Source organism: Chinchilla lanigera, unplaced genomic scaffold (assembly GCF_000276665.1).
Source record: "Chinchilla lanigera isolate Chin_1 unplaced genomic scaffold, ChiLan1.0 scaffold00018, whole genome shotgun sequence".
Lineage (NCBI taxonomy): Eukaryota > Metazoa > Chordata > Mammalia > Rodentia > Chinchillidae > Chinchilla > Chinchilla lanigera.
The window spans coordinates 19,260,464-19,265,683 of record NW_004955419.1 but is presented as its reverse complement, the minus strand read 5'-3'; the positions used below and the strand labels follow the sequence as shown (position 1 = coordinate 19,265,683).

General features: G+C 49.6%; 1 long non-coding RNA gene across 1 annotated transcript in view; it reads left to right on the top strand.

Moving 5' to 3' along the window:
• Nucleotides 1-5,220, top strand: part of LOC106148310 — a 36,188-nt gene that overhangs the window by 24,708 nt on the left and 6,260 nt on the right. The window lies entirely within an intron of this gene.

Genomic DNA, 5,220 nt, shown 5'->3' with positions numbered 1-5,220 from the left:
AGCCTGAACTATACAGTGAGATCATGTGTCAACCCTGCCCCCAATATTGATATCGAGGCCCACTGAGGCCCATGTAAGCTTTTGCCCAAGAACTCTAATTCGGCTCTTTGTGGTTCCAACTTCAAATTGTGATTTCAGACGGAATCTGATTTTGCTGACCTACTGTGAGCCCGACACTGGCTTTGACACTGGGATCTCACAGATAGGACATAGTTCTTGCCCTCAGGGAGCTGAGGTGCCGGCCAAGTATTCCTATCTTGGGATTTAAGACCACTGTGAGCTGAGTGTGGCAGCAAACACCTATAATTTCAACACACAGGAGGCTGAGGCAGGAGACCAGCCTGGGCTACACTGCAGTTTTTTTTTTGATTTTTAAACTTTTTATTTTGATTGGTGTGTAATGATGACATGGCAAATTCGAGGCCAGCCTGGACGACCCAGTGAAAGACCTGTCTCAAAAAACAACAACAAGCCGGGCGTGGTGGCGTGCACCTGTAATCCCAGCACTTGGGAGGCTGAGGCAGGAGGATCATTGTGAGTTCGAGACCAGCCTGGGCTACAGAGTGAGCTCAAGGCCAGCCTGAACTGCATAAAGAGACTGTCTCAAAAAGACCAAAAAAAAAAAAAAACCAACCCCCAAAAACCCAACAACAGCAGTAGCAACACTCTGACACAGTCAGTTTGGATTACCTAAAAACTTAGTTGATATTTAAAGGAAAAAATAGTGCCAGATACTGCACGTAGGTGGGAAGAGGAAAAGCCCTGAGAGGTAACAGGCTGCAGTCAGTGTACCTGGATCACAAACAGCCGATCTGAAAGCAAAGCTGCAGCACATCAGCTCTGCCCCCAGCCGGGGAGGCGGGGAGCAGCCGGCCGGTGGTCCTGTCCGGCCCAGGGCAGGGCGCCCTGCGGAGCCCCGGGGCTGGAAGGCCTGTCCTGCAGTCTTCCCTCGGCTCCCAGGCACGTGAGCTCGGGTCTGTCCTCGCTGCTTCCAGGTCCAGCTCCTCCTCGGTGACGTGGAGGAGGGAGTGGAGCGAGTCCTTGGTGGCTCAGAACATTCATCTGGTATTAGATCAGTTCTGTTCCATTTTCCTGCAGTGCTGGGAAGTGCACCCAGGGCCTCGCACGTTCTAGGCAAGTGTTACGCCGCCGAGCTCACCTCAGACCTAGATTAGTTCTTGACCTCGGTCGTCAGGATGACCCCCGCCTAGATATTCTCAACCTGAGAAGTGAGGGGAACTCCAGAGCTGCTGGCTTTCAAGACAGGTGTTCCACAGCCCCAATGCAGCTCTGCTGAAAGCTGAGCTTGGGAAGCTGCTTTGACCATTAGAAAAGACCTGTTGTTGGCCAGGGATATAGCTCAGCGGCACAAGCACCTGCCTGGTAAGTGCGAGGTCCTGAGTTCAATTCCCAATATCAAAAGAAAAGAAAAGAAGAAAAAAGCTCTTGTCCACCCAGTTCTTACTGGCTCTGCTTTCATTTTAATATAGTACCCAATATTTTCTTTCTTTTTTCTTTCTTTCTTTCTTTCTTTCTTTCTTTCTTTCTTTCTTTCTTTCTTTCTTTCTTTCTTTCTTTCCTTCCTTCCTTCCTTCCTTCCTTCCTTCCTTCCTTCCTTCCTTCCTTCCTTCCTTCTCTCCCTCCCTATCTCTTTCTTTTTTGAGATGGGTTGTTTTCATGTAGTTCAGGCTGGACTTGGACTCACTATGTAGCCCAGGCTGATCTCAAATTCAAAAAAGATCCTCCTGCCTTAGCCTCCTGAGGTGTGCACCATCACACTGCCCCTCTCCATGAATTTCTTAGGATTAAAAACAGGCCAAGTGTGGTGGTGTACACCTGTAGTCCTAGTACTCTTCGAGGCTAAGGCAGGAGGATTACTATGAGTTCAAGGTCAGCCTGAAATACATAGAGAGACCCTGTCTCCAAGAACAAACAAAAGATTAAAACAAAACATTTCCTCTTAAGTCCTAAGTACTAGACCCATTCTGCAGATGAAACCATCCTGAATAGCTTCTTAATATTTTACTCTGCCATTTTACAGACACTTCAAAGTAACTCACGGTGAAATTTGTTTTCTTTTCCTTTACAATGTTAATAATATAGAAATAGAAAACAAAGTCCATAAAAAAAAAAAAAAAAAGGAAGCTGGCATGTGATATAGTTGCTAGGATTAAACATCAAATCAGTCTCTCAGCTTCCTGGCAGCCAAGCCAAAAAAAGGAACAAGCTAAGTTCCCCAGCGCTCATTATCAGAGAGGAAGAAGTCCATGATTATTTCTGTCCTGAAACCTCAAGTTCACTTCTCACCTGGCTGCCCACAGAGGGACATTGATAGACACAATAATGAATGTTTTTGGCAAGAGCTTTACCACAAATGCCAATTTTTGTCTGCCATTGCTCGTGAAGGCCTTTAATTAAGGTCAAGGGCTTAACACAAGCAGACATCAGTTCACCGACCGACTGCAGCTCAGAGCGGGATGGAGGGGAGGACTCCGTGGCAGGAGGAGGACCTGTCGCAGGGAACTCAGAGGACGCTGCGGTTATTTACAGGTCGGGCAATGAGGAAAGCGCTCTCGCAGGAGCTGACCCGGGACCCGGCTTGGAGGAGCAGAGTCACCAGGCAGGGACAGGGCGGAGGGCCAGGGCAAGGCCAGCTTGCTGAGCCAGTGCCAGAGCAGAGTGCAGAAGAGAGGCTCGGCCTGCCCGGAGGGTGTCGGGCTGTCCGGGGTCGAGAGCCACCCGTGCTCTAACCAGGCTTCCGTTAGAGCGGCTGGATTTGCTGCTTGGACATTTTCTGGTGCTTCCAAGACAACTTTTTGTTGAGTTAAGCGAAAATGAATGAGAATCAGATGGACCACATTTCTCTTGAATACACACGGGTTTAAAGACGAAGGGGAAAATAGAACTTGACAGAATGTGTCTTGGCTTTTGCCAAACCCAAAGTATTTGAAAAATCACATAGGACGCCTCTCGGACCCAGACACATGCTTGGGTTCTCCCACTGTTAATTGCAGCTGCAGCCGTTTAATAAAGGAAATTGTCCGGGAGAAAATGGGTCCGAAGAGAGGATGCTCAGGCCAGGGCATGGCCGCTGCGGCGCCGTCAGCCCGTGTGCCCTCGAGCACCCGCGATCGCTTTGCTCTGGGAGTGAGACGTGCCGCTGCGGGGTTTGCTAACCAAGCTATTGAATCGAGCCCTCCTGTAGAGAACAATTAAAAACCTCCCATTATTTAACTTCATTGTGTCATGTGTAGAAAGAATTCAGCGTCTCTGTTCCCTTCCCTCCCTGCTTCTCAGTGTTACATTCCAGGGTGCAAAAATGAGAAGAAATATGTTTTGCATCAGTCCCTATTCACACAAAGGGAGACCCAGAGAGAGACGGTAGAAATAGAACACGATCCCTCGCACACTGTTTACTCTGACTCTGAACTCTTGGCTTGAGGATTATGTACAGTGGAAAAGTAGGAGCCGGGCGTGGTGGTGGTCACTTGGGGAGACTGAGGCAGGAGGACTGCAAATGCAGGCCCAGCTTGGGCAACAACTTGTGATTTAGCAAGACCTCTAAAAATAAGGAGGAGGGAGAGGAGGAGGAGGAGAGGGAAGAGGAGGAGGAGAAGGAGAAGAAGAAGGAAGAAGAAGACAGAAGAAGAAAGAAGAAGAAGGAAGAAGAGGAAGAGAAGGAGAAGGAGAAGAAAAAGAATAATAATCAATCCCAGCACTCAGGAGGCTGAGGCAGGAGGATACTTGATCCTTGGGAGTTTAAGACCATCCTGGGCTACAAAGTGGGGTCAAGGCCAGCCTGAACTGCATAGGGAGACCCTGTCTCAAAAAGACAAAAAAAGAAGAAGGAAAGGAAGAAGGAGAAGGAGAAGAAGGAGAAGAGCCAGGGATGTAGCTCAGTGTAAAGGCCCTGGGTTCAATCTCTGTGAAAGAAAGAAAGGAGACTCAGGAACTGAGAATAAAAATGACTTTCTTCCCTCCCCGCTTCCTTCTAAAACAGAAGCTTGTTCAGTACTCAGCAATGACAGTGGGACCCACAGACAGTTAAAGGGTCCTCACACTCACTCGGCAAAGACTGCTGTGGGAACTGCGTTGCTGTAAATTCTAGAAGGCAAGAAAAGCAGCAGCAGCTGAGATGGAGCAGGAGCGTGGAGGAGAAGCCTTCACAGACAGGGAAGCACTGAAGGAGCCCTGAAGGCTGAGAGAGCGTTTGCTGCGGGAACCTGCAGCTGGGGACGGCGTGAGAAGCAGGGCTGGTGTCACGGGCCAGACAGGAACAGGGAGGCTCAGGAAGCCTGGGCCCGGGTCTGGGAAGAGGATGGGGCGGTGTTGGCAGCAGATGAGCAGAACAGGGCAGAGGCCAGGTCCCAGAAGGGCTTGTGTTCCGTGGGAAGAAGGCTGTGTGGGGTAACAGTGCTGTCATCACAATAGCCGTCCTCCTGCAGTGAAAGTTCTTAAACCTAATGGGAAGGTCTGCTTTGAGCTTTCATGTCAGTCTTTGTGAGTGAGGGTGTGTGTGTGTGTGTGTGTGTGTGTGTGTGTGCCGGATTTTTTGTTGTTGTTGTTCTTTTTGAGACAGGGTCTCATATGCAGTTCAGGCTGGACTTGAGCTCACTTTGTAGCCCAGGCTGGTCTCGAACTTGCAAAGATCCTCCTGCCTCAGCCTCCTGAGTGCTGGGATTACAGGTGTGCACCACCACACTGGGCTGACAATCTCAAATCTGAGCTCAGCCTGGGCAATTTAGCACAACCCTATTTCAATAGTAGTAATAATAATAATGATAACTATCTGGGGATGTAGCTCAGAGCAAAGGCCCTGGGTCCAGTTCCCAGGACTGCAGAACAAAATGAAACAACCAGGGGGAAATGGCACAGTGGGCAGAGTCCTCAGCAACTTGATGAATGACAGTGTGTTGGCTCGTTAAGGCAGGGAGCACGGTAAGATCATTGGAAGCAGCAGAATGATTTTTCTTGTCCCAGGGCTTGGGCAGCGTGGCCTGAAAGAATCATTGGGAAAGCAAGAGAGGAGCAGTTGGTGGAAATCCTGCCAGCTGAACATCTCGGCTCCGAGGTCCCGAGGCCCTTCCTGCTCAGCTGCCCCCACGCCCCCCTCAAACCTGTTCTCAAGGCTCGGTTTCTGATCTTAGCAGTGGTATCACTGCTGGATGACAGCACGCAGAAACCTGGGAGTCCCCTTCCTGACTCTTCCTCTCCTATTTC